Source organism: Oryctolagus cuniculus, chromosome 20 (assembly GCF_964237555.1).
Source record: "Oryctolagus cuniculus chromosome 20, mOryCun1.1, whole genome shotgun sequence".
NCBI lineage: Eukaryota > Metazoa > Chordata > Mammalia > Lagomorpha > Leporidae > Oryctolagus > Oryctolagus cuniculus.
Genome location: NC_091451.1, coordinates 44,472,949 through 44,484,975, shown reverse-complemented (window position 1 = coordinate 44,484,975; position 12,027 = coordinate 44,472,949). Strand labels below are relative to the sequence as shown.

At 46.3% G+C, this 12,027-nt stretch overlaps 1 long non-coding RNA gene and 5 other non-coding genes across 27 annotated transcripts in view; all 6 read right to left on the bottom strand.

The window, feature by feature from the left end:
- The window catches only part of LOC103346390 (uncharacterized), a 115,481-nt gene that overhangs the window by 59,701 nt on the left and 43,753 nt on the right, over positions 1-12,027 (bottom strand). For 14 of the 22 annotated variants that reach the window (XR_011384959.1, XR_011384962.1, XR_011384960.1 and 11 more), the window contains 3 exons: positions 8,191-8,254; positions 6,235-6,316; positions 1,261-3,948 (listed from right to left, as the gene is read on the bottom strand). This is a non-coding gene — a long non-coding RNA (uncharacterized lncRNA). Of the gene's footprint in view, positions 1-1,260; positions 3,949-6,234; positions 8,978-12,027 lie in introns of those variants that run through there. The other 8 variants (XR_011384955.1, XR_011384954.1, XR_011384965.1 and 5 more) reach the window with 7 other exon arrangements.
- On the bottom strand, positions 189-263 carry LOC127487889 (small nucleolar RNA SNORD113/SNORD114 family). Its single transcript, XR_007915158.1, has one exon. It is a non-coding gene; the product is annotated as a small nucleolar RNA SNORD113/SNORD114 family (small nucleolar RNA).
- On the bottom strand, positions 1,518-1,586 carry LOC127487895 (small nucleolar RNA SNORD113/SNORD114 family). Its single transcript, XR_007915163.1, has one exon. It is a non-coding gene; the product is annotated as a small nucleolar RNA SNORD113/SNORD114 family (small nucleolar RNA).
- Positions 2,337-2,408, bottom strand: LOC127487900 (small nucleolar RNA SNORD113/SNORD114 family). The gene has a single exon (XR_007915167.1). It is a non-coding gene; the product is annotated as a small nucleolar RNA SNORD113/SNORD114 family (small nucleolar RNA).
- On the bottom strand, positions 7,505-7,576 carry LOC127487890 (small nucleolar RNA SNORD113/SNORD114 family). The gene has a single exon (XR_007915159.1). It is a non-coding gene; the product is annotated as a small nucleolar RNA SNORD113/SNORD114 family (small nucleolar RNA).
- LOC127487901 (small nucleolar RNA SNORD113/SNORD114 family) lies at positions 9,444-9,516 on the bottom strand. The gene has a single exon (XR_007915168.1). It is a non-coding gene; the product is annotated as a small nucleolar RNA SNORD113/SNORD114 family (small nucleolar RNA).

Here is a 12,027-nt window from a genome sequence, read left to right as displayed (position 1 = left end):
CTGGTCTCCCACACAGGTGCAGGGGCCCAAGGACTTGGCCCATCTTCCACTGCTTTCCCAGGCCATAGCAGAGAGCTGGATGGGAAGTGGAGCAGCTGGGACTTGAACCGTTGCCCAGATGGGATGCCGGCACTGCAAGCAGTGGCTTCACTCACAGCATCGCCCCCTAGACTGCATTTCTCATGACGTTGGAACTCAAAGCTCCAGACAGGTACTGTCCATCACACAGGCCTCATCCGTCACCAGTCAGCATCACTGGTCCAAATATCTACCTTTCTTTCCTCGTGGTCACCTACATTTGTTCGTAAACTAATTCATTTATTCCCTAAAACTGAGTAACTATGGATGACAAAACAGTTAAGGCCAAGAGCCTTGATTACCCCACATCTTTCTAGACTAATTTTCTATGGAGTATGCTCTGCGATGCATTGTGCCGTAGATGGTTACAGTGATAGGATTTCACGCTTTTTAAACACACAGTGAATGCCCTGGGTAAAAAGCGTATTCAGACAACGAGGCTATTACGTTGGCTTCAAGCACCAGACTCATAAAGGCAACCATCAAACCAGAACCACCTCAAGTGCTTCGTCCTGGGAACGCGGAGCAAGGGGCGACGTTTAAAACGGGGGTCTTGTCTGTGCGCCTGGTTTCCACGCTGCGTCTGCGTGCTCATGGCAGTGTTTCTTCTCATAGCTGGGATGCCCTGCTTACACGCGTCTATATTTGCTTATGGATCTTCACTGATCTAAACTAATAATGCAACTATCACTGCTATCTTTAGAACCCTTAGCTAAAACAGCAGGCTTCTTGAACGGCCCTTCGTTTCAGAGTTTTAATATATATGAATGGACTGACGTGCTGAATGACATATTTTGATAACTGGTTGATGGCCCACCTATTCACATTGATTTCCTTGCATTTATTTACTGGTTCCTTGTAGACTCATAATACACACAAGAATAATAGCATCAACATCCATGAACACAAAGAGCAAGGACACTGTCCACCCTTCTCCTTGTCTGTAGGATCATTTCTAATCAAGGCAGTAGATTAGATCCACTTTTACGGAACCTCTGATTTTCAGACACATATTATTATTCATCTCCGAATCGTCGAAGATGATGAGCAGCCATTACTGCTGATGTGGGTTATTTCACATAATTGCGTATTTATCACGGGGTCACCAGTGGCTTTCTTTGGTCGTACTAAATGCCTCTTTAGAAATATTCAAGCTAAAGAAGAAGTGCAACTGCTACTCACGGCCGTCTCTGAGCCCCTGGTGACGGGGCGACCGCAGAGGGCGGGGCCCAGGAGAGCGGGTTCGCCAACTCAAGTGCATCGTCCTGAGGATGAAGAGCAGAGCGGTGAAGGGAGCTTTGAGATGTTCTCGCCCTCGCGCCTTCACTCCTCCGTGCAATTAGTCTGTCGTCTGAGTGCCATGAATTCGATGACAGATACCGCTTTTTCTCTTGTTTATCCCTAAGCCTGCAGCAGAGGCGGCAGAGGAGACAGATGTGCTGGACCTCAGCCTTCCAGACCAGCAGTCGTCACCGCGACGTCCGCCACCAGTCATCATCACTGATCCCAGATCGGCCTCCTCCCCTCTGCTGACTTCTGGATTTGCTTATTTATTAATGAATCATTTAATTGCTGATGATTAAGTAACTATGAGTGTCACAAACTTCAGAATAAAACGCTTACCAATACGTTATAGCCATCAACCAGATCACTTACAACATTGGCTACGTCTCTTTGATTATTCATTCCTAATGGACCACACCACAGTCTTCATCACTGGGCCATGGTTAGCCTTCACAGTTTATACAAAATGCAGGGAATATGGCTGAAACCCACCCAAACCAAGGCAAGAACTCGACCGTACTCACCCGGGACACGGGCGGCACTGCACAGTTGTGGCCATGGAGGAGGACGTGGCCCGCCCGGCAGCGCGGCTCTGAGGGCACAAAGCAGAACAGAATGTAGAAACAGGGACCTTTGATTAGCCATTTTATTTTTCATTAGCCATTTAAGGATGTGTTAAACTCTGATGACATCTTTTCTTGAGAAAACAAGCAATAATGAGCATGGCCCTACCCAAACAGGGACTCAGTCACTGCTTCTATTGTAAGCGCCAACCTCGGAAGAAGTAGCACCTTTGAGCCTCTACTCCTTAACAGACGCCAGTGTGTGCGATACAATGAAGCACATTTCTTCATTCAAGTATTTCTTTAATGATTCTCTCACTGATCAATTACAGCAAACTGAATGCAATGCATGGACGCCTTGGCGGGTCCCGTCGCGGGGATGAGGAGGCGCAGAGGAGCCTGCTCGCGGCCTTGGACCTCAGCCTTCCAGACCAGTAGTCATGATCCTCGACTCATCCGCCACCAGTCATCATCATCGATCCAAGACCGGCCTCCTTCTCCCCTTAAATCTGCTACTAATTCACCCGCGTGGAAACACTAATCACGTAGCTATGCATCAGGAAAATCAACAGCAGGCTCCTAGGGTGTGCTTCACCTGCGACCCACAGGATCTCTTCCAACATTTGTCCGATGTCTGTTGCACTCAGTTTTAATTGTGCAATATTGATTAATCAACATAGTGGTGTGGGGCCATGGTCTACAGATGATGCTCTTAACGACACAGAGGCTATGGTTTAAAAACCACCCCAACCAAGGCAAGAACTTGACCATACTCACGTTACACCCTATGCTGCACACACACAAGGGCGCCTGCAGAGCTGTGACCATGGAGGAGGACATGCATCCACTCGGGGGCGCCCGCTCTAGAGCACAAGGCAGAAAGAGGGTGGAAACGTTGACCTTCTCTCCATTTCTCCCTGTAGCCCTCTTTGATCTTATCAGCATTTAGGATGTCTTCAATTCTGTAACTTTTTTATTTACAAACATGGGTATACCCAAACAAGTGTTGGGACATGATTTTTTTTACTCTCTACATTTGAGTTTTTGCTTCTTAATGGACCTTGGTGATTTTAATATATATTAATAGGGGCCAGCGCTGTGGCGTGTAGGCTAAGCCTCCACCTGCAGCACAGGTATCCCACACGGGCACCGGTTCCTGCCCCGGCGGCTCCTCCTCCAATCACGCTCTCCGCTGTGGCCTGGGAAAGCAGGGGAGGAGGGCCCCCGCACCCACGTAGGAGATCCAGAAGAAGCTCCCGGCTCCTGATTCAGATCAGCCCACCGGCAACCACTGCAGCCATCTGGCAAGTGAACCAGCCGATGGAAGACTCCTCTCTGTCTCTCAGTCTCTCTGTCTGTAACTCTGCCTCTCAAATGAATCCTACTTAGCTCCTTGCTTCTCAGAGTAGAGTCATGGCTGGACAATGCTACACTTCTTTATTTATTTACATATTTGTTTGATGATTTCACTGATCCAATTAGAAGATTACAACGAGAATGCATGAACACAAGCACCAAGAACAACACTCCTAACACCCAGCCATCAGCGGATGTAGATTCCACTTCCGACCGCGCTGGGGCTCAGCCGTCAGCACCCGTGACTCACACCCTGCCAGTCACCATCATCGATCCGAGATCGGCCTCCGCTCTCGTCCTAACTAATTCATCATTTCACGAACACTAACCACAGACCTATGAATCACGAACACTAGGGACGAGATCCTTGGGTGTACTTTAACTGCTATTTATAGGATCCTCCTGGACACTGGTCATATCTCTGCAGCACTCAGTTTTAACTGTGCAATATTGATTAATCGTCCCAGCACTTCATGGCGATGCCATATTTATCTCTGGGCCATGGTTAGCCATCACAATTTATACATAACTCTCTGAACAATACAGGGAATATGGCTTAAAACCCACCCAAACCAAGGCAAGAACTCGACTGTACTCACGCGGGAAACAGGTGACACTGCACAGCTGTGGCCATGGAGGAGGACGTGGTCCACCCGGCAGCGCGGCTCTGCGGGCACAAAGCAGAACAGACAGTGGGAACAGGGGCCCTCTCTCCATCCACCCCTGGATTCCGCCATTAGCCATTTAAGGATGTGCCAAACTCCGATCACATCTTTTATTGGGAAAACAAACAGAAGACGGCTTTCCAGACCAGGCGCTGGGTCATTGTTTTTACTGTTTAGGTTTGAGCTTCTGTTTGTTAAAAGGGCTTTGGTGATTTTAGTATTTATTAATAGCAAGGACAGAGGTTTGACTATTCCTCACGCGCGTCTGCACGGTAAGGCAGAGAGGCAGCCATGAGGTCACGGTTGCGGCGCAGTTCTGAAATCAGATGGAGGCGCTCACTCCAAGGAAGGCAGAGCAGCAGACAAGAAATTGATCGTCCCTCATATTGCTTCATACAGGTGACATACAAGCGACGACCCTTTCATGTGGGCTATTTGTGGTAACGGTAACACTAACAAATTGTTCTAATAAAATTAACGACATGACTGACACGGAACAACCTGGGCTGTCGCTTACACTCAATGTCTTCAAGATACTTAGACAAAGAGATCAAGTCCTTGCTCCACACATCTTCACGACTTTGGTGTTTTTATTTGTGTTAATAGCATCGGTTGCCTCACCACACAGATTCACACTGGGAAACGCTCCACGCATTTACTTTTTCACTTACTCACTTATTCATTCTATGATTGATCCATTTATAATAATAAAATCAAACCTCATTAACTCAAGTCTAACAACAAGATCATTGCTATTAGACTTAAGTCACCACTACCATCACGCAACGTCGGCCTATGCCGCCCAGCTCCACACAGGAAACCACCAACAAGGTCATCCGGGAAGAATAATGAAGACGGGCCGCCTGCGGCCAGCCTGCGGAGCGCCACCGAATGCTGGGAAGAGGGAAGCCCCCGCGACTTCCCCCTTGTGATGGGTGGCATCAATCAGCGGATTAACGGAAATCCTTGACTTGCGAGAGAATTTTCTGACTGGCTTAGGATTGGCCTGTCACTAGTACAAAGCTAATTTTTAGCCGTGTAAGTACAATGAATTCCAACATCACAGGTGAGAGAAAGAATTCTATGTTCTATGAAAAGTTGTCTCTATGACCTCTTCCCAAGGAGATGCTACCTTGCGTCTACTTCTGAATGGACTGCGTTATCTGAATGCTGCTGCACACACAGTGCCCCGACGGCCACGCTTCCCGTAGCTCATGCATGTGCCGCTGGTAACGTCTCGGGCTGTGGCTTTGTGTACGTGCTTTCTCGTGGATTCACTTACTCATCTATTCACTTATCTAAAGAAAATGAACAAGGTAAACACACCACCAACTCAGAACTAGAACAGAGTCCAGCTGCCTACATCTATGGACCAGTGGACAGAACCATGGTCTTTCTGTTGTTCCTAGACAGCACGTAGATAAAACGGAACAAGTCAGTTTCTTACTCTACAACCTGCACTTCTATATTGGTCATTATTCGACCCTCTTTTGTTTAGCTACTGGGTTAATGTTTTACTTACTTATTTAACAGTTTCTTCCTGTTCCTTTTTGTTCATAATAAAATGAAAAGCTCATCTGTCGATATGTTCCTTATCCAAAGAGGTAACATAGGAGTGGGCCTCAATGATTCAGAAATATTTGAATAATATTCACTGTTTCCTTATACACTCCCAGACTGCTTTCCTTCCCTCATTAATACATTAGCATATTGATTAAATCACTAATGGGCTTATGATGATGCTATCAGTACCCACAAAAATGTGCAAAACTTCACTGACCACTACACTGTGTGTCCAGAGACTAATGGAGGCTAAGAGGTAACGGAGGTGACTGATGTGTACCTGGGCTGATCATAACCCTTGGTCCACACCAAACAAAAGCCCACTCTGGACCCTGTGCAGTATGCTTTCCCACACCCAGTGGCCAGGGACACTCCGGCCCTATTTTAGAGACAAATAAAATCTATGAACCCACCATTTTACACAAAACTTAATGTAGTGACTGTATCTTACATCTTGGAATGTGGCTGAACTACGAGTTTGTGAATAGAGGGAGGTTTAAATCAAATGTGACTCAAAAATAAAACTGGTTAATTTTTGTATTAATTAACTGGGTGATTAACTATGAACATTAATAGACGGTCTTGCTTTTACCTCCTTTATGGACCGCAGATGCCCCACATTGTCCACAATGACCTTCGTTCATTTCACTTGTACGTTATTTTCGATAACAGAGTCAACACCCAAGACACACCACCAAACGAGAAGCAGTTACTCTGTTACTTACGTCGGCTTCTGCACTCCTTACTCAAAAGGACAGCAACCAGGCTCGTCCTCATGAGTGGAGAGGGCACCATCGCACGGCCGTCCTGTGGAGTGCAAGGCAAACAGGTGAGATGAGCAGACGATTAGACAGATAGATCAGCCGAGACCCAGCTTTTTAAACTGGGATCAAGTTAATGATAATTTATTAGGAATAAACTTCAGCGCTTGCCGCATATTTAAACCCCAAAGGGCAGCCCTCCTGATGCACTTATTAACTCATGTTCTAAATTAAATGACTCTAATGACACCAAACACAACAACAAGACCCATCACTGCTCCACGTTTCTCTGTTTTAACAAGGTAAGGGCTGACTCCTCTTCCCAGGAATCAGACTGATCCGAAGCTTACGTTCAGGAACAGCCTTGGCCATTAGCAAGGCACGCGTGCATTCATACGGAGTCAAATAACTGCACAGGGGGTCACTGATCTAGCCTGTGTCTTAAGGAAATGACGCACACAAGCCAGAAAGAGAGTCCTATCTGAATATATCCGCGTAGTCACCGTGCCCGTCTGTTTTCTGTCTGAGGAGGGGCTGCACAGAGCTTGATTAATCACTCCTGCTCCCACGACACGCGGGCCTCCCTGCTCCAAGCTTTGCCTTCCGTTCAACTGACTGGAATATTAACTGATTCTGGTTTTTGCATTTATAATAATACCAGTGAATCTGTGAACTCCACAAAAACTGGACAATATTAGTGATGGTCTGTAAGCTCGTTAGATATAGGGAAAATATCAGAAACTTTTTATTAAACTGAGGAGCTGGATTTAAACACAGTAAAGATTAATCATAACTGCTCACAGGACCTATCTCCACACAGACCCATGTAAGCCCTCTCTGCATTGGGTGGTAGTTTAATCAATAATTAATTTAGGTAAATATTTCACCCTTTTCTTAATTAAAACAAAAAACCAACAACCTAACCCAGAAAAACAATAAGGACTCCAACATTCACTTATCTAAATGCTTCTTACCCAAGAGAGTCAGCTTTGGTCAATCTATTTTACTGGAACTTGGTGCTTCAAAATGTATTAGCAATGATTCTTATTGCATTACACACGCTTATATTTGGACAAGGAACGCCCATTTTGTCTTTATTCATTTATATGTTTCTTGATTTATTCGTGCACTGCTTTACTGAAAAATAATGTAACCCATACGCAGAAGCTGCAAAACAAAACCCTGATTCCTTGCAGCTCATTTCCCACTGAGATGATAAACAGGAATCTTTTTAGTGGACCTCAGAGTTACGGGGTTTAATCAAAATCCTGGATTCAGACACCCCAGGGCACTCATCATTGATCCGAGCTAAGCAATCATCTCCGCCTTTGCCTACGATTCGCTCCCGCTCACTCGCAGAGTGAGATCAGCAGCCATGATGTTTGTTTCCGAGGCGCGGACAACGTCCTAGACCAGAACCCGTTCCAGGCTCTAAGCTTTTCCCAAGAGGCTGCATCCCTTTGGGACTGGCCGCAGCGAGCACGCATGGGCCGGCTGACACCTGGCCCACGTCCCAGCCAGGGCTGCCCGTCCTGCGCTCTCCGCCCTCCAGAGGAGCTGCTGGTGCGACTCCGTGTGGGGCGCAAGCACACACAACCCCCACACGCTCACCACCGCCCACGCGGCAAACACCAGCGGACACACGTGGACGGGGTGACCACACTGGATGGTCACGGGATCGATTTTATTACTCCATAAACATTCAATTAAATGGAGTAAAAAAAATAGGATGGATCATTTCATAATTCATAAAATCCATAGACTGTCTTGTCTCGCTCGTGCCCACAATGTGCTTAACTGGATCACCCATAACCTTCCTTTCACAGCAGGTTCGGGGGTTACTGGACAGAACTCAAGGAACACTAATGAAATTTCACTGCAGTGCACAAGATCTTACCCTAGTATTTGTTTTGGCCTTACCCACAAGGGCAACAGTCAAAATCTTCATCAGCAGAGGCCAATTCCATCAGCCACAATCTTCACTCTGTGGAATCAAATGCCAATTTTCACAAGAATGAACAGCACAGATTTTGACTGATTTAAGGAAAAAAAAAAAAAAACACATCGGTTGTGTGGCACCAGATTAATCAGAAAGTTGATTCAAGTCTCTTTCTCATCGCTGCACGGACCCAGGAAAGGAACTCCTTGTATTGATCGATTAAACTATTTTTTTAATTAGACAATAAAGACTTGTGAACTCATCACACAAACAGGGCCTCTGATGGCTGCACGCATCTGTCCGTAGACCCTATGCTGTAGGGCAACAGCTCGGACCATCTTTTTTAACGACTATATTTGAATAGAAACGGATACATTCAAATTCGTTATTGATGACATTTTCTCACAAAATATTAATTCAGTTCTTTATTCATTTATGGAAAGACTCCCGCAACATGTGGTCATCCATTCACTTACACCAACAACACACACACTCAAAGGTAAACCCATGGAGAACCCGGAACAGAATGGCTCTCACAGCCCCAAACCCAGGCTAGAGCTAGGAGACAGCGTCGGCAGCATGGACAAGAGTGAAGCCTTACGCTGGCTCCCTACTGGGCTGTGGTTAGCCCACTTCTGAAAAATTAACTGTGGTGTCGATATGTCCTATTCACACAAAACAGCTCATCAATACCAACAGACAGGAATTCAGATCAGATAAGAATTTAGAATGGGACCTCATGTCTTCATGTGTCCATTAAATTACCCACAGAGACTTAAAACCCAGATGTCTCCCTTATTTCTAATACAACTGAGGAAACAGCGTTGGATTAATAATGATTTTTATAAGGCAAATCGTCAAGACAAGTACGCTCATTCTTCTCCTCTTCTGTTACGTTGTTTTCCCTTTTCTAAAGACTACTCATCCAGCCTCCTCCATAGAACAGTAATACTGAGCCTATCTGCGTCTAGAAAGCGGCCACAGAACTCCTCAATAGCTCCCCCAGGACTCAGGGTCGCAGGACAACAGTCCCCTACAGGAGGTCATCATCAACTCACTCCCAGCGCTCCTGCAGTCACCCGCTTACACACTGCTCTGTCTACACCTTGACTCATCTACAAAAATTCAGTCTCTACCCATAAACTGTGAACACCCACAATCAAGACCCATGGATTTTCTGATCTTCTACTGTAAGCCCATTTTAACAGACAGAAAAGAGGGGCCCCTTTTTAAAATGGACCTCAGAGTTCCAGATGGCTTTAATCACGATTTTTGATCCAGAACCCTCCAGTCTCATCACTGGTCCAGAGTCGGCAGTCTTTCCCTTCAGTTGGTTGTTTTTTTTTTTTTTTAATTTTTTTTTTTTTGACAGGCAGAGTTAGACAGTGAGAGAGAGAGAGATAGAGAGAAAGGTCTTCCTTCCGCTGGTTCACCCCCAAATGGCCGCTACGGCAGGTGCACTGCGCTGATCCGAAGCCGGCAGCCAGGTGCTTCTCCTGGTCTCCCATGCGGGTGCAGGGCTCAAGCACCTGGGTCATCCTCCACTGCACTCCCGGGCCACAGCAGAGAGCTGGCCTGGACGAGGGGCAACCAGGACAGAACCGGTGCCCTGATCGGGACTAGAACCCAGAGTACCGGCGCCACACGCGGAGGATTAGCCTAGTGAGCCACAGCGCCGGCCTCCCTTCAGTTCTTTGATGTCTGCATTTTTCTCACGAATCACAAACTCCCGGGAACAGAACTCTTGATCACCTACAGGAAGCCTCCACACTCGATTCCCGCAAAGCCTTGAGACTGGAGCGCCAACATCTGGGAGAATCTTATTCCAACTGGCATCAACGGCCCACGGTCAGCCGTATGCATTTAATTCCTCTGATTTTAAAGGTGGTATAATGATCAACCAAAATCCACAAAGGGACATCCCACCACACTGCACACCAACGTGTTCCAGCTTCTAAGAGCTGGAACTAAACAGTTCCCCCGAGCAGTTAACACACTGGATCTCTTCCAACACGGAAATGCATAAATCAACTTTGGTGCAGAAATAATGTGGAATAGCAAACAGTTCTGAAAATTCACTAAATTCCTCTCCTCTTTCTTAAAATGAGCTTCAGTTGTGCTGAAAGGAGTTCTTCCAACCTCCTGGCCCCTAACACGTTACTGCCCGTGCTCCGGGCCTGGCGCTCTCGTTTCCACATTTGTGCGTATAGCCATCATTTCCTTATTTCAGTGCCCACACATGAACAACCAGACAAACCAGGAATAAGAACAGGAGTTTGATTATTACTAACATTGCTGCTCGCCCACAGCAGCACCAGCCGAGACGTTCACGGCGGCAGGACGACAGATACCAGTGTGGTCTGGGCATTCTGGAGGAATCGACAGATCTCAATAAAAAGTCTAACTTCTTAACAGATTTTTGGAAAGTTAGTCCTACATTACCAGTGTGATTGCTTCTTGTCACATTTTCAACAACTATATGGTGGTAGCCTTTCCATCTATTATTTAACTTTTAGTATGATGCAATATAATGAAAATCTTTGAATCAACTACTCAAAGAAGAAAAACGATGATTAATCTCTCTAGATCCCCCCCAAGCAAACCACACAAGTCCAGATGGTTTTCTACTGGGGAAAACTTTTGAGCTGATTCAGATGCCCGCGAAACTCATCGTGGATCCAGACCCGCTACCCGTGCTTTGCTTCGGCCACACTGCTTTCCACTCACTCGTCGACTGCACAGTGAAAGTCACGGTGCAGGAGTTGGAGGGGACAAAGCACCCTTGCGAATGTGAGGATGCCTGTGAAAGGTGACACCCATAAAGCCAGAGGCCCGGATGGTGCCACCATGAGGCTCACTGCTGCACAGATGAATTCAGCTGTTTCCTAGCACCACGGAACCCCACGTTACCCATTGAGCGTTTCGCATCCATATCTTAAAGACGGTACAGTGCACTGCCACCTTCGACCACAGCTAAGGAAAAAGCAAGGCTTTCCATGTCCTATCTCCCCCCTCAATGGGCCAACAATCCATAACACTGTCTACAGAGAAGGGCTAAGTCCACTGGGCTACAAAAAAATGGAGCGACTGACTCAAACTCTCTGAAAATTATAGAAACGCATTTCACCCATTTGTCCTAACAGATTCAGCTGTGCTGAATTGGATCCATCATAACTCTTAATTCATAACATATTTTCATCATCAGTCCACGCATGGCCACTTCTGTGCTGTTTATGAATGCATCATGTATCCTTCTGAAATAATTCAGTGCACACCCATGACCAAACCTCACAGGCAAAGTCCATGAACTCTGACCACTGCCTGCACTGGCACACTGGCTCCTCGCCCGAACCAGAAGACAGCCCTTAAATCAGGCGGAGGTGTTCATTCTGAGGAGTGAAAAGCAAACTTCTAAGAGAATTAAAAAGTCCCCACTGAGTTGCTCTCCATGGTGGTGCAGCTGTGTAGAAATCAATTAATCATCAACCTTGGTTCATGCCCCAGCACGAACACTTAGGGCGAGAAAGCACTTTATATTTATCAAGTTACGTAATTTGGAAGAGGGAACAATGCTTTATATTTATTAACTGACGTATTTGTTTGATTTAAATAATATAATGGCCATCGAATCAAGCAGTAAAAACAAGGAGAAATGATTAAAATTATTAGGAACATCTGTGTGTACTTGCCGCCCACATAGGTAGGAGTCAGCACATCTCTGGGTTACACTTCAGGCCAAGTCAGAGACACGAGAGTGGATTCACGGTGACTCTCTACTACAGTCCACGCTGCCCCTGCTCAACGTGCTGCAGACGAGT